The following is a 23,254-nucleotide window of genomic DNA, read 5'->3' as shown; positions in this document are numbered from 1 at the left end:
GATCAGAAAGGGGCATTTTCGGTTGTTCTCCGCTCTGATGGCCGAGGCATTAGTGTAGAAGCATTTGGAAACTAGCAATACTTTCTAATCCTGTTCAAACAACTATAAACACTGTGTAGTAAAGTGTAACAGTACTATCAGATCGTTGTTCGGTCATAGAACAATCTTAATATTTGGGTAATTTGTTTGCACGGTATGTTTTTTGTTCCGAATCTCATCTATACTTTATTTATTCAACTATGTTGCTTTACAAGATTGTTTTTATTTCTCGGATTCCGTGTAGTTTTTTCCGAAACTTTCGTGGCTCAAAAACTGTATATTAATCCTTAATTTTAATTCATTCTTATGCAAATTTGATTTGAAATTCAGATGTTAATTGTAACTGATAATTAACTACGTGAATTATCAAAAAAATTCGTGTATGTATGTATATATGTATGCTTTGTGTTCTTCCTTACATTGTGAATCTTTATAATTCCAAGTTACAATTCATGTGTAATATACAACTTTATATAAATGTATGCAACGATTATATGTTTTATTATTCCATACATCTTGCTGAACAAAACAACATGCAACATAATTGTAAAAAAGTTTTTAAGATGAGTACAACTAGTTTTAAAGTGTTTTAAAACATAAAAAGGCCCAGATATTATAGGATTTTAAACCTGTTGTATCCATAAATTTAAGTAGTGATAAGAGCATTTTTTATAGGGAATATATTGTTAAGAGAGAGTACTAGAAAAATACTCACGCAGCGTATTGTATCCTTGCTTAACTGGGAAAATAATGTTTAGCCCTCGCTTTGAGCATTTATTACCACATTTGAAGTTTTAATTTTCCGTAGGGTTGTTGGTAAAATGCTCTAGGAATTGCTTCACACAGGAATACTATTGTTATAAAAATACATCATCTGGTTTGTAATATATCGTATCTGTGAAGATTATAGATAACTTTTAAAAATTTAATGCATACTGGTAAATCGTTATACTTCTAATATAATGAAATAATGAGTTTATTCCTCTACAAAAATACGGTTTTACAACAATCTATATTCTAGGAATATACACTGCCAATTCATCCAGTAGTGTGGCAGCGCAATAATAGAAAAAAATGTTTATTAGCTAGAGTCCAAACTCTTCTTGATAGACGGCTTTATTTTATTATATAGTTTAAAGAAAGGCCATCGTAAGACCACCATAAGAGATGGTCATATGGCCCTAAATACGATGCTGTTCAGATTTGCTAAAAAATTAATTTATCCTTCTATTTTGTATTTATAATATGTTTTGAGTTAGCCGTTTAAATTAAAGACGAAGCTGAAACTTACAGGAGAGTGTATCTTAGTAATTCCTGTGTTTGGAAAGACATTGACGGTAATTTGAGTTCTCAGGCTTTCACGGCAGTTTCGCCACTACAATGTAAGTATCCCCAGTTAGTAAAAATGAAAATAAGGTCAGTACAGTACGAAGCACGTGATGGCGCTGTACTTCCAGTTAATTATTGGTTTGAATCTTTTTTTCTCTTAGGATAAAAGTTGCACCTAGTCCTGAAAGGACCTTTGAGCCGCTTCCGGAGTGACAGGATATTCCGGATGGGTAGGGTTGTAGGTAGGGACCGCCTCCTGTCGAGATCCATGAGGAAGGATTTTGGGCATTAATCTCAGTCATGTCTCCTTGAAAGAAGGGGAGGCCAGCTCTGTACCAGCCTCTCCAGGCAAACCAGGCAGGGGTGGCACGCCCTTACGTCCAATGTAGCAACTGCCTTAACTCTTTCTTAGGTTTGGACCGACTACCTCGAACAGTCATTCCACGCAGTAGACTAGACCTATCGATCTACCCACGCACCCCAATATCTCAACATTTGTTGTCAGCTCCTGGACATCCACAAGGTTGCCCAGATTTAAGAGACACATCGGTTTTTACTATACTCGGTGTATGTTCAACTGTATTAACAGGTACAAACTAGCCAGAAGTGAACCCTCCTGTGATAAATGAGCACCGTTCACAAGCTAAGGCGAAAGCACAAGAAACCGTTTATAGTAAGACACATTCAACTGTTTATACGGGTGGGAAATTTAAGAAAATATATTATTGTGTTCTTTGTTTTGTATGCCAGAGAATGTTTGGCCGCCTTAAAGATTTATTATGTCAGAAACAATTGTCTATTTCATTTCTATCCCTAAGTAGTCTATATCTCATAAAACAGTTCGGTTGAAAACAAAGGCCGGAGTAAATTCTAATAAAATCAATTTGCCACGAACAATTTTATTTAGTAAAGGACTAGTTGGGGATGACGTTATCTCACTTGAAAGAGACATCTACCTCTGATCAAACTATAGCCTCTACGCTATAGCGTCTCTATTTACTTGTTTACTAAAAAATCGTCCACAAACATATGTATCCGTTGTGATGTGGTGGTTCGGTTCAATATTTCAGCACTGTAGTGAATGAAATGTAGCTTTTCAAAGCTCATAATTCACTTGGGTTCACAATATTTTACAATATTTTCGTCTCATTATTATTTTATACAATAAAACTTGGGCATCGGCTGTACTAGCGTCCGTCTTGGTGTTTAACACATAAGAAAAATCTGAATCTTTAAAAAACTATTTGCTTTTATTTTTGGTCATAGAGTTATTTGAATTGTATCGTTTGAAATGTGTGACTAATATGAATCCAAATTCGTTTTAGTTTTTTCGATATTCTTATGGGTTATTTAGAAACAAAATTTTAACTTTATCAATTAAATATTCACTTTAGAAAAAAATGTAAAACGTGTTTGAACGCGCATTAGCAATATCTTTAAAATAAGATGTTTCCTATTATTCTGCGATCAAACGAGAAGAGCTTGAAATTGATTAAGGTTGGCATTGCTCTTATGAGGCTGTTTCTAAGATTGTTTAACTACAGCTAGCATGTTATCAAACAATTCTTTTAAATAAAGGCTTCATTCTATTTATTTTCGTTACATACTTTAAAGAGTAAGTGGTTGATAAGATTGACTTTATTTCGTCTCGTTTTTGTCTGTAGAGTAAACCCCATCTTTATTTGGCTCATTCTGTTTCGTCAGTAAGTTCAATCCATTTCGCAGTTTAGGTCCTGCCTCAATTTCATGTCGTTCTCTTTCGTGGTTTACGCTCCATCAGTAACTTGTTTCACTTTTTTTCTTTTTTTCCCTTGGGGCGGCCTTTTGCCATGCACTTGTTTCACTTCGTGGTTCAATTCCCAAATTCATGTGGTTCTCTTTCGTGGTTTACACTTCATCAGTAACTTGTTTCACTTTTTTTCTTTTTTTCCCTTGGGGCGGCCTACTGCCATGCACTTGTTTCACTTCGTGGTTCAATTCCCAAATTCATGTGGTTCTCTTTCGTGGTTTACGCTCCATCACTAACTTGTTTCACTTCGTGGTTCAATTCCCAAATTCATGTGGTTCTCTTTCGTGGTTTACGCTCCATCACTAACTTGTTTCACTTCGTGGTTCAATTCCCAAATTCATGTGGTTCTCTTTCGTGGTTTACGCTCCATCACTAACTTGTTTCACTTCGTGGTTCAATTCCCAAATTCATGTGGTTCTCTTTCGTGGTTTATGCTCCATCACTAACTTGTTTCACTTCGTGGTTCAATTCCCAAATTCATGTGGTTCTCTTTCGTGGTTTACGCTTCATCAGTAACTTGTTTCACTTTTTTTCTTTTTTTTCCCTTGGGGCGGCCTACTGCCATGCACTTAAGCCTCAAGGGCTTTTTGCGCACCCCGGAAACACACCATGAGGCCCACCAGTCTATAATTTCAGCAGTTCCACAAACCACCGAAAACAACCTATCAGGTCCTCCTGGGGAAATTCACCACCCCTGTCCAAAATACCAAGGATGGCATACAGCTCCCTTGCTATTGAAGGGCAGTCAAAGAGCAAGTGTTCGGCAGTTTTCATCCTGCTCATCACACATTCTACAGAGCGGATCCTCCTGAAGGATGCCGACTCTGTGAAGATGCTTCCTCAGGTGACCATGCCCCGTGATGTTTCACTTAGTGGTTCAAGCCCCACATTTATGTCAGTTCTCTTCCGTGGTTTACGCTCCATCAGTAACTTCTTTCTATTCGTGGTTTAAGTCCAAAATTCATCCATCACTTTGCATTAAATTCCAGAAGCTATAATGAACAACTAACTAATACATTTGTCTGAGCAACTTGAAAGAACAGCTTCAATAACTTCAAAGCACTTTAACCTAGAAAAGTGTGCTAGATTCATATTCGTAATATCGAAGTTCAAAATGCAAAATAAATTATGAAATATATTCTACAGTTTGAGAAATATTTCATACTTATTTACGAATCACAGAAGATTTATTGCATTGGAAGCTGAATAGATTTTAATGAGTCAAGCACACATTTGTTGAGAGAAGGATAGCGATGGGGGAACCAATGTAAGTCACATATTGGACAGTTGTGATAAGGGAGGGAGGGGGTAGGAAGTAGAAATATTAAGGGTAACCAGTTCAGGGGATGTGGCCCATTCATAGAGCCCATACGAGCTGTGGGGGGGGGGTGATGCAACACATATCGCCGTTTCTACCACCTAATGATAAAATTGACGTATTAGGACATTCTCGTACTTAAACAACATGTTTTCTTGGAATTAACACCAATGTTGAAACAATAATGTCTAAGAACGAATACGTGTTTCCTGTATTTTATAAAACATTGCTAATATATGAATAACACCGGACCTCAACCTGTCAAAACTTTTAATTGGTTGTCTGGATTACTACTTTATCGTTTTAAAACTCAACTTTTTATTGTAATTTCCTGTAAAACATGTTCAGTAGGTTTCACGAGTGATATTTAGAATAATTCAAAAATATCAAAAAGTGCTCAAATAATTATTTGCCGGCGTACGAAAATGTCGTGTCCGAATCGGAATCGAACCCGAGTTCCTAAAATGATACAGATTCGGCTCCCAGAGATATACGGATAATGTGCATGAGGATGTTCGTTAAACACGGAGCGGGGAGTCAAAACAAGGAAAACTCCACTGGAATTCAACGACAGTTCCGTAATTAAACAGGAAAGGAGTTTTTGGTTACAGATTGAAGATAGCATGTTGACCTGTAGAGAGGACATAACAGACAATCTTGTGAATGTTGTGAATGACGCTGCCACGCTCATATTTGTGTACGCTACTCTCACGTTTCATTCCACTGTTTTTCCCGATTGAATTGACATTTCATTAGAATTGTTTGTACACTACTATTGTTATTTTTGTGATTAAACAGTTTTCAGTATCGTTACACTGGTAGCTGTTGGACTGTATCAACATTCGCACACTCGTATACGTATTTTCTCATGGTCTATTAAGATATTTTCTTAATAAAAATTAATTATAAGATTAGTCTAAACTTGAAATTTAGTCCGTTCAAACACTCTTTATAAACGATCCTTAGATCAAGAATTTTACATAACTATAGGCCTATATCGCTTTGTTTCCTTTACGTAGTTTGTTACATTTCAGTGCAATCGGTTATTATTTGAGTCAACTTTTTGAAATTTCAGTGTCACGGCCTTTTAAGACAACTTCTTTAAAGGCAGAAAAATTAGAACCTGTTTTTTAACACCCCACGAGGAATTACCGACACATAAAGTAGGACTTTTGAAACCGGGCTCAAGAAAACCCGGCTGAAAGTCCGATTAAAGTTTATATTTTTTTTTAATAATCACAGTATGTATATGAATACACATACACAAGTCCCTGAAGACGAACTAAATTAGGTTAAACCGTCCTCTCCTTTAAAAAAGATAGTAGTTGTTTAAAGGATTGACGATTTGAAATTATTTATGACAAGGAGATGTAATTTTTAATTCCATATAATTAAGGAAACTATATGTTTTAGTGAAATATTACTTAAAGATTTTGTTTACATATAAAATCATGGCATTCCTATAAATAAATACTGTAAACAATTAATATCTTTATAAGTTTCTCTATGCGCCTGATTTTAATCTGGCCCCAATCACTACTTATGAAATCCTTACAATAACGAATGGAATGATCTAGTTTTTGTAAGTTTTTTTTTTAATTTTACAGGCTTTAAGGAAGGTATTTTTAAAGAATTAAAAAAATACTAACCCAACAAAACGTACTACACAGTCCTAACTTTCAAACGTACAATTTGTAAGCAATTTTAGTTGCGTTGTTCCAACTGCGAATGACTTTTTATTTTGTTAATATCTAGTTCAATGTAATTTATTCAGAAAAAGCAATAAATTCATAATTACTTAAGAAAGTAATAATCGTGGTAATTAAAAATGAGCTTTATTAAATTTCACGAAAATCTGCATGGCCGAAACAATTACAGGGGGTATGCAACCGTAAGAAAATAACTTTTCATAACCTATAGCCAGCGTTGCATGAAAAATAACTGAAAAGTGCAACTTACTGTTTGTATTAAAAAATTCTGCAGGCTTTTTGAAGTATAATAATACAAGAGCATATCGGCATAATTTTCAATTTTCTCAGCTATTTTTAATCCTATCCTGAAAAAAAGATCAATATCAAATTTTAAGTGTTTTGGTGGGTTACTTTATGTTTCTTCAGGTTTTCCCAGAGTTGTTTTTGTGTTTTGTTACAATAGCCGCTATGTTGAACCCGAGATATTACTATCCTTTTGACTATACTATATACTTTTGAAAGAAAACATCCAAAAACTTCTCTTAAAGTTGTAGGTGCTCTTGGGTTCTGTAATCCAGCATGCGAATGATCTTGGTACCAATTCTGAAACTATTGTGCAGTTGGGTAATTTTTGAAACGTAGTCTCCGAAGTATAAATGAAACGTGCATGGGTATTTTTAGAGGTGTTATCCAATGCTGTACCCATTTTTAGCAACCCACATACGATGATTTCATAACTTGGCCAATTTTTATAATTTATTTTGCTTCGTGAAAAATGTATGTATATTTACATGTCACATACTCAAACCCCTTCTTAAAATATAAGAAAATAAGAAGTTTGCTGTTGTCGATGGAAGGTTTGAAAGGAGAATAGAATTCGTACTTTTGCCATCGTTATATGTTACAAAATGCATAACAGTACGTTTCGAGGATAGAAATCTTAGTTTTTTTCTACACCTCTCGAAAAGTGTATATTTTAATCCTCGAAAAGTAGTGTTATACATTTTGTAACGATGGAAAATGTCCGAAATCCTATCACCCCTTCAAAATTAAAAGAACACAAAAATACAAATAATTTATTATTTGTAACAAATAATTATTATTTACCGTTTCAGGATCGAAGATCAATAAGTGTTCGGAAACCCCTTCATCCAATGAAACTCAATTCTTTAAAAGAACACTTTATTTTCTACATATTTACAAATTTGTATCAAATTATCTCCAAAAACAAAGGTATTATAACGTTGTCTTATTAGTTGATGCTGACGACAATGATTGTCTGTATTCCTCACCGCTACCGATTGATCAGCTGTGATTTTACAGTAAATAGGTCGTTAAACGGAGAGAGCGTTTATTTTTAATGTGAACTGATATGATATATGGGTATTATATAAATTTGAATATTTTTTCAAAAAGTGTGGTTACCCCGATTTCGACACTGAAAGTGTTAAAACTAGTGAGTCAAGCTTTTTTTGAATTGTGAATTTTCAAGAAAAAACTAAACACAGCAGACCCACGACTATGCAAGGTTATATGCTTCATCAGACTTTAATAAAATGTTAAAAAAAGCTAGTTACAAAACACCCTATATTTTCGTATTACAAATCTTTCCAAATCACCACAACGATTTTGGAAGTCGTACTGTACATAAATACGTATATATTTATTTATGCACAATCCGACGTCAGCGTACACTAACTTTAACTATTTTCGAAAAAAGTTCAAATAGACACTTGTGAAAGATAGACAAATGAAGTTTATCGGTGAAACAAAATCAATACGTTTGAAAGTGGTGCCCAATTAAACGTAGTGTCGATTTCCGGGTAACAAAGCTTTTTTAACTACAACTGTTATGAACGCTTTCCATGTGTTGCATAGTGTTACGTACACGTTGATCATTGTTACACTACGCTTAAAATATTAAAAATCTGTCACTAGATTTTATTAAGTCTATACATTAATCGCTAAATCTAGTTTACGTTATTTCCTACGTTTATTTTCACGTTATTGTTTTGTTGCATGCACATACACAATTATTTTTCGCCTGCATAATCATTAAATCTACATACATGTACAGGCCATATTTGAATTCATGTTTTGATTCATAATTTACTGGCTACTTCGTTAACATGCATAAAACGACTTAAAATGAGAGTTCTCAGATTATCCTCCACCACAGACAAATCGTTCTAATCAATATCGTAATCAACATCGTTTGTTTACTATGCGTGATAACCTTACATTTCTCAGAAGTTGTACTGCAGCTTAAAAGATAAACGAACTGATAAAATGACCAATATATAAAGATGATTCCTAGAGACTTGTCAACAACACATTTAATAACTATGTCCGGGTAAGAGTTGGACGTTATACTTTGAATTCTCGGAAGTCTTATCACTGCGTAAGGCGTTACTAAAATACCAACGCGGAAGTTTGTCTTTCTCTACCTCGGAAACGCCGCTAAAAGAAATAAACTGATCGAATGGCCGGTACCTTGTAGGAGGAAGCCGTTGGAAACTAATTGGCTCATTTATTCTCTCTAGCGTTATTTTGAGTGTCTTTGAGATTCGTCGTTAAACGTTTAATAAACATTACTAATGTCTGTATATTGTACTTTTTTTCAATGTTTATCTGTATGTAGCGTTTTACTTTTGCAGTTATAAATTCAGAACTTAATAAATCAAACTCCATGTCTACTTAATTCAGCACTATGACGTACATTACATATATATTTAGTACCATAACTTTCAATTCTCACTGTCAGTTCTTTATTTTTTTTTTTTTTATTTGTGACATTGTACAATATATAGGTTCCACGCAGGTATACCTATAGGCTGACAATATTTACTAACACTCTTTTCAGAAATGGCCGTATGCCGTCTGCTGGGTTGGCAATAAGACAGTACTTAGTGTTTAATGGCTTATAATTTTCTACTCAAACTTTTTCGCGAATACATAGACTATAATACTTTGTAAACAAAAAAGAATTATCACTCTTTGACAACAGTTTGTTACATAATACATGTGTTTTAGAATAGAATAATAAAAAATTCTACTAAAATCTACTTAAAGCTATTATTATATTGTCATTTCATATTTTCATTGTCGGTGTTATGGTCTTATGAAACCAGAAGACAAGGTTCACGGCTTAAACGGCAACTCGAATACTCGGCTGTATTGCAGGTTTTGCCTACTCCAGAATTGAAGGCTCCTGCCGAATAAGATCGCGACTTCTGAAATAGTAGAGACTAGCGATCGTTCGCGCGCCACGCGCCTAGCCTGCCGCAAGCTCCGAGTGATAGCAAATCGCTATAGCTATCGGCTCGATACTGCCGGCGCGGCGTCGCTGCTTCTGGTAGGGGTAGGAAACAAGTAGGGGAGAGCGGTGTGAATGGACGAGTGTCGGGGAGGGCAGGGGAGGGAGGGATGACAATTCTCTGGTCTCTGGGTGTAGCCGCGGATCTGCTGCGCTCTGGCTGCCAAACTGCCTGCCGTGCCGTCTGGCTCTCCTCTCCTCTCCTCTCCACCACTCTCGCGCCGCGCCGCACCGCCTCCGCCTCCACTCCGCCACTCCCGCTCCCGCTCAGCCAGCCTGCCCGCTGCCCTCGCCCGTCGCCCTGCACTAGCACCGCTCTCCGCTCCCGGGCGCCCCGTACATTGCTTAGTTTGCAACCGACGCGACGCTTCTTTCTGCATCTAGGCGTCCCCGCGGGTGCGAGTATCTCAGTGCGCTCCGTTCACCGCCTCTTTTATACTGGAATACACAAAAATTACCGCCTCCAAAGGAAATATCACTCGCAGGTAATGCTTACTTAGGTTATCCCTTAGTGTGCCATCGCATTCTCCGACATTGTTACTTGATATTCTCCAGTGCTATTGGCTATCAGCAGTACAATTTACTCTTTCACTGTTGAAGGTTAAATAGTTAATTCCGATCAGTCAGCTTTATGAACAACGGATCATGGTCATAGTTTCCGTTGTTTTATTCAGATTTCATAAATATTTTAGAACAAGTTAACAGTTTGTATGTAGGGGAAATGCTTTGGTTAGAAATAGTGTTTGAAACGTAGGCTAACAGATTTGTATTGTTTTGCTTCTGTGTGTAGACCATTCATTAACTGTTACAAACTCTCCTTATAAAGATTGACCATTACTTTCTCTAAGCGTTTTATAGTGCAATAAACTACTCTGCCACTACTGGTAGTTTGTTGAGCCCACGTATCACTGGGCTCTACATAAATATTAGAATTAACCTAATTAAAAATGTAGTTAAACCTTAAAAAACACAACTTAACATATAATTTACTCATGTACTGGGTGTGTGTATTTTTCTGATTTCATATTATTTGCGTCATTCTCACACAAAAATCAGTATGAAATATATACTAATTTTATTATTTTTATGCGTGTTTTTTTATTTTTTTATTTACTACTTTTAAGTTTGTAAACAAATTTCAATATTAATTTATATCTACTGGATATAAAGGAATTGGACTTTAGCGTTAAATGAAACTTTATTCGTGTTGTTGTAAGTATTGCTTTTTGCAACTAATAAGAAATCAGAATTGCAATGCGAGAGCATTTTGTCAGGAACATTTCAGATGAAGTCGGTTAGCTGAAAGCGGTGGCTGCATCGATTTGCAACAACCGCGCCATGTTACGAGTTAGTGTTTTAGTTCACCCTTCAGTGAATGGTGTCGCTACTCGCTAGCGGACTAGCGAGTACCGAGTACCGAGTACCGGTCTACTGAGGGCCAGATGTTTACACCCCCACCCCCAGCCACTGCCCCTGTCCTGCCGCCAGACCCGGCCTAGCCATTACAGTGTTGCCGCACTTGGCTCCCCCCGGCCCGGCTTGCTCAGCCCTTCACTGTCGCTCGTTTACATATTATATATATTCTGCCATTGACAAATGGCACTCACTCTGAGCGTTGCGTTCACTGCATACACGAACTCGTCTTGTGGAAGCACTCAAATTTTTCGAGCAGTCATAAGATCACTGTGGTTTGAAAGACAACATTATATCTACAGTTACATTCTAATTACGCCACGCTCCGAAGTGTTTCCAGCTTTCAAATAATAAAACTGAATTACCCCAATGGCCATCTAATACTGCCTCAACCCAAATATAGGTACTGCATACAGCGACTTGAATTTCCCTCAAGAAGCCACGTTGAAATATAATTACGAATAGCGTGTATCTTAACTGGGTGTTGAAATGGGGTTTAATTAAAATGCTGTATTCTCACTAACGTTTTGTAGAGTTCCCATGGTGCAGTCGGGTTTAACTATTGAAATGTTCACAGCAAGTATAAAGTACGAACAAAATTACAAGATAAACTCCTTTTACGACAAATTCTTGATTCTGTTTCCAGTAGTTTGGAAAATGTGAAGTTTTATGTCAAAATATATTATTATTATTATTCCAGATTCAAACATTTCGAGTAATAGTGCACTTCCAGTTAATATTTTAGTTAATTACGATTTATTCGTTACGTGACTTTGATTTACATTTGATACAATCCAAAAAAGAACTTTATAATTACGTACATGATTGTTATATAAATAAAATCACGATACAATTATTTAAGAACTTACAGAAATGCTTAAACATTTTATTGCATTATTTGTTCCGCCAGTTGCCACTGACCTATGAGTCTGTGCGAGGATGTCATTCTGAATAAATCGAGAACACGTATGTTTATTTGCAAAAAAGAAAAAAAAAATTGAGGAAATGAGGAGACCGGCCCCGGGGTTCCGCTGCCCCTGGGATCAGGGTTGAGGTTAGCTCATCCCCTCCACCGACCCTCTTCCACAACCCTTTCCCTCCCCATACACCTCTGTCTGCGGAACATTATCACGGGAGGTTATATTATCAGAGGACCTTTGTAATATCGCGTCCATCGCCGAGTAAACATTGCCTACTAGATCACATTGTAGTAGTTCAGTCGGGTAGTTTGTCGAGTGACGTCCAACTTTGAATCACTTCGGAGCAAACAGTGAGTTTTCTATTTCTTTTTTATAACATACTATTTATATTAAACGTTGCACATGTAAATTCGAGTTGTGAAAAATGTTTATAGATTTTTATAAATGTAAACGGATATAGCGCAGTAGCTTTCGTAAAACATATTGTTGGAAGTTAAAAATGTAATATGCATTTTTTGTAATTTATAGATTGGAATCAGAAAACCTCCAACATTCGTCAAACATTTGTCTTTTGATTTTAAGGTGATTTTAAAATATCTCACACTTGATTAAGAGTAAACTTTTGACTCTAGTATACAATTACTAGTATAAGTTATAATATTTTCTAACAAACGTTTATGAAAGTGGTTCATACTAAATGTTAATAAAGTGGCTTTCCAAATGTATGATGTTGGTACAAATATCAGTTTCCGTTAACATGAATCCAAAATAATATTTCTACCGATCATACACGTATAATTGTACTCATATATAAGATTTGACCCTACAAAAGGCGTTAGAAAGAGTGCTATGAAATTTTCTTTCTACTCCACTTATTTTTATAATTCAAAAAGTGATGATATGAGATTAAAATTCATGGAATATATAATTCAAGTGATCATTATTCACTCACTCAAGCGTAATTGAAAGTTACCAGTAGACTGTAAATAAATTTAGTAAATTCACATTAATATTTACTCATCTGTCTGTTTCCGACCTCGTATGTCAGATGGTACGCGCTTTTAAAATTGTCAGTAGACTGTAAATAAATTGAGAGTTAAATTCACATTAATATTTACTCATTTGTCTCTTTCCGACCTCGTATGTCAGATGGTACGCGCTTTTAAAATTGCCAGTAGACTGTAAATAAATTTAGTAAATTCACATTAATATTTACTCATCTGTCTCTTTCCGACCTCGTATGTCAGATGGTACGCGCTTTTAAAGTTACCAGTAGACTGTATATACATTTAAAAGCAAATTCACATTAATATTTACTCATTTGTCTCTTTCCGACCTCGTATGTCAGATGGTACGCGCTTTTAAAATTGCCAGTAGACTGTAAATAAATTGAGAGTTAAATTCACATTAATATTTACTCATTTGTCTCTTTCCGACCTCGTATGTCAGATGGTACGCGCTTTTAAAATTGCCAGTAGACTGTAAATAAATTTAGTAAATTCACATTAATATTTACTCATCTGTCTCTTTCCGACCTCGTATGTCAGATGGTACGCGCTTTTAAAGTTACCAGTAGACTGTATATACATTTAAAAGCAAATTCACATTAATATTTACTCATTTGTCTCTTTCCGACCTCGTATGTCAGATGGTACGCGCTTTTAAAATTGCCAGTAGACTGTAAATAAATTGAGAGTTAAATTCACATTAATATTTACTCATTTGTCTCTTTCCGACCTCGTATGTCAGATGGTACGCGCTTTTAAAATTGCCAGTAGACTGTAAATAAATTGAGAGTTAAATTCACATTAATATTTACTCATTTGTCTCTTTCCGACCTCGTATGTCAGATGGTACGCGCTTTTAAAGTTACCAGTAGACTGTAAATAAATTGAGAGTTAAATTCACATTAATATTTACTCATTTGTCTCTTTCCGACCTCGTATGTCAGATGGTACGCGCTTTTAAAATTGCCAGTAGACTGTAAATAAATTGAGAGTTAAATTCACATTAATATTTACTCATCTGTCTCTTTCTGACCTCGTATGTCAGATGGTACGCGCTTTTAAAGTTACCAGTAGACTGTAAATAAATTTAGTAAATTCACATTAATATTTACTCATCTGTCTCTTTCCGACCTCGTATGTCAGATGGTACGCGCTTTTAAAGTTACCAGTAGACTGTAAATAAATTTAGTAAATTCACATTAATATTTACTCATCTGTCTCTTTCCGACCTCGTATGTCAGATGGTACGCGCTTTTAAAATTGCCAGTAGACTGTAAATAAATTGAGAGTGAAATTCACATTAATATTTACCCATGCGGCTATTTTTCAAGCACGACTATGAGATAGTGCTTGCGTTGTAAAGGTTTGTTGGATGCGAATAGTTACATCTCAAAACTGTAGAATCGTGTATGTACCCAGTGGCAAACTCGTAAAAAACCACACGTCGAGTACTATATGTGCACACCCTGTAAATACTGGTCGTTTCTTGATTGTTTGCAGTAACCACAAACAAGTAGTAAAATGTAACTAAGTGTATAAAAATTGAACATAGGCTATTTTTAAAGGGTTTTCGCGAATTTAATCCTTACATAAAAGTTTACGTCTGCTATTTTCCTGTTACAATGTATTTTACAAATATACATCAATAATGTAACAAAAATATTCTTTTGAGGCCGCCGCTTTATCTAAATGGTAAAATAGCCTTCCGGATACAATGCATATAGAAACAATGATAAGAGTCCTTTTGAAGACCCTCTTAAGATTAGCAGGGACGACAAATGACTATTTGAACATCGTGTACAATAGACAATACTAGCTTGTAAGTACTAGTAATTGAGGGAGGGGTTTGTGTAGTAGTGTAAGAAAAAGCTATTTTTAAGTTACTTACGTATAATTTAAACTCATACTTGTGTTTCTTGGTCATTAGTTTAAAAGATATAATATGTTTATTCTATAAACGGTGCTTTGAAAAATCAGATTTCCAATTTTGTTCATTATTTCTGGTCATTAATATATCTTGTGACAATTTTATATTTCTTATTCATATATATATTATTTGACTCCATAGACCTGTCCTGTGATAACTACAGGACGTGATCTATAATTTATAATTCTCACTTGATTCTAGGAAAATCCCTAAACATGCAGTGACTGGGTGGTTTATACTTATACCGATGATCACCACAGATACTGCAAGGGAGCCGTCTTATTTATTTTTATATTGATGGTTTCCGTTAGAAGGTTTAAAATTTAAGGTTAAATAGTAATCGTACTAATACCGAAGAAACAACAAACAAACTATATTTACATACGTGAAAAGACAAACATTAATACTTAAAAAATGTAAGCCAATTATCAACAAACTTCACTTATTTCTTCCACACTTTGAATATTGTGTTCACACACAAAAATAGAGAAAATCACTTAATATTAAAAAATGAAATAAACCAACCGACTTTCAGTTCGACGGATGTCATGACGTCACAGACTCTCATAATAAATTGACTTCCAATCAACCGATCGCCAGACTTCTCCAATAGTGGCACCAACTGCGTCTTAGTACTTACTTCTTCTGCAGAGAGTCTAAATTGTTGATTTAATTTAAAAAAATATTCTGATAACTTATTTTTACAAATATTACCTGTTTTTAACATGCATATGAAATCCAGGGCCAAGTTTCTCCTGGTTTAACATACTGTAAACTGAATAGATTGAACTTTAAAACTACAAAACACCTTTTTACAATAATAGTACAATGAAAAATGCACTAAATATAACATATTCTGAGGTACACAAATTTGTAGGGTGGTTTACAAAAACTAAACACAAAAACCTTTGGGTACTTTAAAAAGGTTCATGAATAAGCTGCAAGCTCATTTATTGCTACAACAGTGACACTAACAGTTTGACATTTTCTTCAAATTCACGTTTACCACTCTTGCAAACGTTTGGTGTCTTTTCACACATTCATTTGTACAATATTACAAAATAATAAAAGTTAATAGTTAATGATAGTTAGTTAGTTATGTTAATAGTTTGACATTTTCTTTAAATTCACGTTTACCACTCTTGCAAACGTTTGGTGTCTTTTCACACATTCATTTGTACAATATTACAAAATAATAATAGTCAATAGTTAATGATAGTTAGTTAGTTATGTTAATAGTTTGACACTTTCTTCAAATTCACGTTTACCACTCTTGCAAACGTTTGGTGTCTTTTCACACATTCATTTGTACAATATTACAAAATAATAAAAGTTAATAGTTAATGATAGTTAGTTAGTTATGTTAATAGTTTGACATTTTCTTCAAATTCACGTTTACCACTCTTGCAAACGTTTGGTGTCTTTTCACACATTCATTTGTACAATATTACAAAATAATAAAAGTTAATAGTTAATGATAGTTAGTTAGTTATGTTAATAGTTCGACATTTTTTTTTAAATTCACGTTTACCACTCTTGCAAACGTTTGGTGTCTTTTCACACATTCATTTGTACAATATTACAAAATAATAATAGTTAATGATAGTTAGTTAGTTATGTTAATAGTTTGACATTTTCTTTAAATTCGTGTTTACCACTCTTGCAAACGTTTGGTGTCTTTTCACACATTCATTTGTACAATATTACAAAATAATAATAGTTAATAGTTAATGATAGTTAGTTAGTTATGTTAATAGTCCGACATTTTCTTTAAATTCACGTTTACCACTCTTGCAAACGTTTGGTGTCTTTTCACACATTCATTTGTACAATATTACAAAATAATAAAAGTTAATAGTTAATGATAGTTAGTTAGTTATGTTAATAGTCCGACATTTTCTTTAAATTCACGTTTACCACTCTTGCAAACGTTTGGTGTCTTTTCACACATTCATTTGTACAATATTACAAAATAATAATAGTTAATAGTTAATAATAGTTAGTTAGTTATGTTAATAGTTTGACATTTTCTTTAAATTCACGTTTACCACTCTTGCAAACGTTTAGTATTTTTTCGCACATTCGTTTTTAGAGTATTAAAATTAATAGTTTGATATTTTCTTAAATTTACGTTTACCACTTTGCAAACGTTTGTTGTCCTTTCGCACATTCATTTTTACAATATTAAAACTAATATTTTGACATTTTCTTAAATTCACGTTTACCACTCTTGCAAACGTTTGGTGTCTTTTCGCACATTCATTTTTACAATATTAAAACCAATAGTTTGATATTTTATTCGAAATCACGTTTACCATCGCTATGCAAAATTTTCGTATTTTCAGCACATTCATTTAAACATTTTCTTAGAATTTACGTTTACCATCACCATGCAAACGTTTGTTGTTTTTTTTTTGAACATTCATTTTTATAATATTAAAACTAATAGTTTGACATTTTCTTCGAATTCACGTTTACTATCGCCATGCAAACATTTGGTATTTTTAGAACATTCATTTTTACAGTATTTTGACATTTTCTTCGAATTTACGTTTACCATCGCCATGCAAACTTTTGTTATTTTTAGCACATTCATTTTTACAATATTTTGACATTTCCTTCGAATTCACGTTTACCATCGCCATGCAAACTTTTGGTATTTTTAGCACATTCATTTTTACAGTATTTTGACATTTTCTTCGAATTTACGTTTACCATAGCAATGCAAACGTTTGGGATTTTCGCACTGTATTGCGACCAAGGGGATCTCCCTAGATGAACTCTGATTATGAGCCCAGAAGCACCTCAACTTGAACTATCAGCAATCAGTCAACAAGTGACCAGGAGTGCGTGCTTCAACTTGAGTGATGTAAATAGCACCCGAGATGTTATTGGCTACAGAAGTTAGTAGCGGGTAACATAGCATCAACTTTATGGGCATTGCCGATGTGTTCTCATACACACTACTGACTCCATGTTCAACAAGCAAGTTAAATATAGCTATACGCGAGCCGATGATTCGTCGTGGGACAGTGTTGTAGTGTAGCGAGCGAGGTCCGGAGCTCTCTCACCGCTCTCTCTCTCCGCTCTCACTGCTCTCTCTGGGGTGGGAGAGAGCCAATGTGTATCGTACAAGAACATAACCTCGTTTTCGACAAATCGATTGTGAGCAATTTCTCGTTTGAATTAAATCGATCGTTAGCACTATCGTAGAAACTCGGAAAGGGGGTGTATCGAAAGGATTTATACCGCTAAATAAAAATATCGAAAAACCAAAAAAGAATTTGGATGCATATTAATTTTATCTTTAAAGTGAGACAGCTTCAATAATTCGTGATTAAAGTTAATGCCGTAAATGTTTACCATTGCGCTTATAGGGCCACTATATAGATTTGTTTTAAGGAGAAGCCGATCCCATTTTAAGCCTTATTCTGCCCGTCCTCATGGGCCACTGGCCTGTGCGAGGATCTTATCCATCAGAATAAGGGAGAGAGTCGATAACTGTATCGACTCTCTCCCTTATTCTGATAAGCGTAGCACTTTTAATCAGTACCATCGACCTTGTCAGTACTGATTAAAAGTGCTACGGTCACAGACAGTATTGGAACCTGCGCTATCTCTAACTCAGACCCAAAGTCCAACATCTTAGACCGCTCGGCCATCGGCACTCCCACATAGCCACCACTACAGGCGGTACTTAATGAAACTTGACTTTAGTCTTACTGTTCTATTCCGAGTTCAAGGTCCGACTATGGTCAGTTATGGCCGAAGAGAACGAAAGCCTAGGAAGCAGTGAATCAAACAGCTCTTCTGGACCTTTTTGTTTTGGACGGATCATAACCAAATTTGACATGGACGTTTTATGATTTGTGTCTACGTGTAACTGGTATTGAACACGTTTATACCCGAGGTTAGCAGAGCTCCAGGACGAGAACAGGGTTCAGCACAACTATTTTGGAAGCGTTGTCAGTGACGAACCCTTTACGGAACTTGACTCAAACATGTTATGGGTTGATTCCAAAAATAAAGAATAATTTGAAAAATCAGTCGTCACGAAATTTTCTGGGCGCAGACTAATAACATAACACCGTTGTATAACAAAATACAACAATCTTCTAATAATACAAAACCGGTTACAAGTTGAGAAGAAAATATATCTGGGCATTATGTATTTATAATAATTATTCACGCAGATTTGGAGATACCATTGCTATTTTACACCTCCCCTTGAACGAAATTACGTCCTGTATTAATAATTAAATTCTTGGACTAATTCCCATCAGTATTGCCAACCTGTGTGCCACGCCAATCTTTCGCGGTTCAATATTTCAGACACGTTTTTACCTTGTTAACATTAACGTTCTGTATTAATTTGATTTTAACGTGCCGCTCTCATTTTGGGACACTACGCACAATATGGTAATCGTCTCCAATTTCAATTATTGCGGTGCAATCGAATTAGAGTTTGGTAAATATTTGTCGATACCAATATCATAGCTCTTTAATATAACTTATCCGTAGAAACAATTTCTGTGTCACTCCATGTGGATTTATACGCATTTAAAGTACGTAACTGTTGCATTTTTGTAATTATCCTTAAGACGATGAATCCAACATAAAAAATATTTTCCAAACCCAAAATCGATCGCAGGACCTTAAATTACCTATAGAATATTTTTACGTGACAGGAGTTATTAATACCACTGACCTCGTGTACAAGATTAGGTTATATTTTAACACGACGTTGGCTCACTAGGCTATAAATTTAGCCTAAATTTTATTTTTTCAGTGTGTCTTTCCTTTCAAAATAATTTTGATCCTCTCTCTGGTTTGAAGCCCTGAAAATATCAGATTATCCCTTCGCTATTCATGGCATAAGACGTTTCTTGCCGAGGAATTCGAGGTTGAAATATTTCAGAATGCATTATGCAGAATGTGAATGGACATTAAATGGGTCTCAAATTTTTTTATAAAATATCGATGAGTACAGGGATAAAACATGTTCTCAGTTTGGTGGTAAGTATCTAGGTTTATGACATTTTACGTTAAATCTTTTACAGCAAAATAAATATATTCATCGATCCAATGTGCGTTTTTGTAACTGGTTAATCTAATTTATAACAGATACACGGTTTAATTTTAATCAGGAACACGATTCCTATGTAGAGGCCGAATTTTTTTTCGGCCTTTATTCTACCCGTCCGTCCTCGAGGATCACTGGCCTCTGAGAGGGTCTTATCAAACAGAGTAAGAGTCAGTACAGTATAGATAAAAGGTCTAAGGTCACAGATAAGACTAGAATCTGCGTTATCTCTATCGCGGATCTAAGTCTGCTTTGGGCGGCCACCAGCTCTTCCAAAACTCATAATAACGCCAATTGAAAATATATAAATTTAGTTATAAAATACGAGGCCTATACCAATAATTACTTTTTACAATTACATTTTATCAATTAAAAATATTTCTTTTAGCGTTAAGAACTGACTTATACTAACTAATATTTAATTAGTTATTTTGAAATTAATCCCTCTATTCAACGTTTCAAATTAGACTTAATTAGAGGAAAACGTGTCACGCCTATCTCACTAAGCGAAGTTTCTTAATTATAAAAAACTCGTATTTACCTTACTAATCAATTCCCATTGTAAAAGGAATCTGCAGTATAGTAGTTCTTAGTTGGGGTTATTTGTCACTCGTTGCGTAAGGGATAAATTTAGCTGCATTACAAAGCCGCTAAAAGCTAAAAATAGAACATTTATGATTTGTCGTATCTAAACACTCCGTCGCGCGAATTTATGGTAAAAATCTTTCCCAGTTATCTGATAGCAATGTATACTCATATATTTATGTATTAACTATACATAATAAAAGGCTTCAACTCAATATGTGACTGACAGGATGATTGATTATAACGCCAGTATACAACATTGTACTACACATTCTAGAAAAATCTGCCCTTGCTAATTTATGGACGACTTCTTATAAAGAAAATCTTCGAGGATATCTCTAGGTAAACGGGAGTTGCATTTTGGGGATTTATAAATGTAAGGTAATGGGTCATAATAACGAAGAGGGAGTCCCTCGACTCTTAAAAGTATTTCAATTACCCTTTTTACTCTGGTTCCATCCCGTTTGCCTCTTTTATTGTTGAAAAAGAACAAAAGTTAAAAAGGACACGTAGGATATCCGTTTACAAAAATAAACACCATATTACAGTAGGTGTTTATTATAGAAAATATGCGAAAATCCAAATTTAGAATTTTCAAAAATTAAAATAGTTTTAAAAGTCTAGTGGTAATGCCTCTTTATATTATTTATATATTTTACTCATTAAACGTGCTTGTAATCTCGCACGTATTTTACGTATAACTGTTCGTCTGAATGTTAACATATACAGGTTGTCAATCTTAAGAGTGCTAACATCGGTGTCTAAAAATTACAAAATTTCCAACACTTTTTAAATATAGATCTTCAACTACTTTTCAGTAACAATATGTATGCATTTATAATTTCGAATGTAGTCGCCATTTTCTAACATAGCGGCCGATTTGATCATTTCTTATGGACCACCGCATATTTTCTCTAGTTACGTCCTGTAATAAATAAATCGCCGAAATAATTACAAACCGGAACTCTTATTACCACCATAGCCGGGAAACGTATTTGTGTTATTCCAACGATTTGGATATGACTGATAAAAGTACACGATACTAATAGTTCACTTAACCCTGTTTTATTATATTTGTAATCACAGGCGCAATAGTGTTTAAGAAAAAAATGCGTTTAAAAAGTGAAAATGAGTAAACTAGAAGTCTAAAAGTACTCGAAGTTGAAACCAGAGACTCGTTTAAAATCGCCTAAAACAAAATCACGACGGTATAAACCATTAATCGAGCCAACTTAAGATTCATGACAACGTGGTCTCGTCAGAAGGACACACTATTATCAATATTAATCTGCCAAATAAAACATCAACCAAGGTAAACTTACTTTACTACTTACAACCTTACTTTGTATTACATTCAAAATTAGATGTCTCACATAAAAGGGCTAATTTGTAATACGAAAATATAAATTTTACTTACGAGATGTTGCTCGGCAGCAAGATGGGTCAGCTACAAAGTTTTCGAGAGAAAAAATTAATACGCGTGCCAATCAGGTTATTAATCCGCCAAGAATTTAGTTCCAAGAACATCGGATGTGACGTATATACTTAACCAGTAACGAGTAACAGGGTTTGCGAAAATAAGTATTATATAAAGTACAACTAAATAACGGTACTAAAGTTTCAACCAGCAAGTGCTCAACCAATTGTGGTAGTCTGAGTACCGCCAGAGGGTGTTGTACTCTGACTAACGTCTCACCCAGTGAGTACTATCGTCATTATGAAGAAACTCATATCAAGTAACAAAGAGCATTGCTACTCTTGGGATAGAGAACCACTTAGCGAATTTGTCTCCACTTAATCATTGCCATGATTCACAAGTCAAATGAATGATATAATTAATTAAGTCCTGATCTAGTAATGGTTTCCGAAAATCAAGGCCAGGAGGCAAAGACAGTAACTGCCCCAGGGTGTTAAAGCGGTAGTTACGCCACTGGATCACTAATTATTAGAACGCTTCCTATAATCGATGACAGCCCCGATAAAGACAGCAATCTCTTGTAGCCAGAGATACGCTTATTCCGGTAAACGATCGGCGATAAGATATGTAGGTAGTTGCTGTAAACAGAAATAACCTGTATCTTCCTACAAGTCCCAGATTTAATTTAGCAGTTTTTATATACTGTGCAAATATCGATCAGGTTAAATATCTTAAAATAGGGTTAATGCATTAATGATTGAATTTTCTCACTTTATAGTGAGTGTATATGTATTCCTGACCCAATTACAATTCGACACTGTTTTAAAATATAATTTGGAAGTCTTTGATGCCACCAAATTCAATTACAATGGTGTAGTAGGTAAGAGAAGGTTCGTGGTTAATTCATTTGGTAATTTTTTAAAGTTATAAAATAAGTGTTTTTGTCTCTCTTCATCCGATAAACTGTTATGATTACGAAATAAAATAATTATGAAGGCTAAATGTGGAAATGGGATAGCATAGAGTATTTACTCGCCATCATTTCCCTCCCAATTTATTCTCAGCACTATTTACAATGAACTAGCTTATCGTGGCTTTTATTCAATAAAACCACTGATCATGTTATACAATCATGTTTGCTGTAGTTAGTATTACTACCCTATACTATTGTATACTGTATTAGATAAAGTCATGGTTGTTTTATTTTACTGTTGAGTTCTATTTTTGATATGACTAGATTTTATTGAATGTCATTCCTTGGCATGCTTCTCTTCCGTCACCGTCATTTAATTTTAGGTTTTGCAAAATTGCAATAAAACTATTATTGCTTCAATTTTTCTTTTTACAATTTACACGTATTTTATAACAATAAAGTATATTGTTGAATTTTTAAGCGATATTTAGTAAATCGTGTGTATTT

The 23,254-nt window shown here is 34.7% G+C and overlaps 1 protein-coding gene across 7 annotated transcripts in view; it reads left to right on the top strand.

The window, feature by feature from the left end:
* The window catches only part of LOC124368861 (ELAV-like protein 3), a 138,956-nt gene that overhangs the window by 48,351 nt on the left and 67,351 nt on the right, over positions 1 to 23,254 (top strand). For 2 of the 7 annotated variants that reach the window (XM_046826321.1, XM_046826322.1), the window contains exon 1: positions 9,755 to 9,967. The exons of 4 other annotated variants lie outside the window; for them this stretch is intronic. The gene's annotated coding sequence lies outside the window, so the exon portion shown is untranslated. Of the gene's footprint in view, positions 1 to 9,754; positions 9,968 to 12,038; positions 12,166 to 23,254 lie in introns of those variants that run through there. One more of the 7 variants, XM_046826324.1, reaches the window with a different exon arrangement.

This window comes from Homalodisca vitripennis, chromosome X (assembly GCF_021130785.1).
Source record: "Homalodisca vitripennis isolate AUS2020 chromosome X, UT_GWSS_2.1, whole genome shotgun sequence".
NCBI classification, from domain to species: domain Eukaryota; kingdom Metazoa; phylum Arthropoda; class Insecta; order Hemiptera; family Cicadellidae; genus Homalodisca; species Homalodisca vitripennis.
This window is presented reverse-complemented; position numbering and strand designations above follow the sequence as displayed.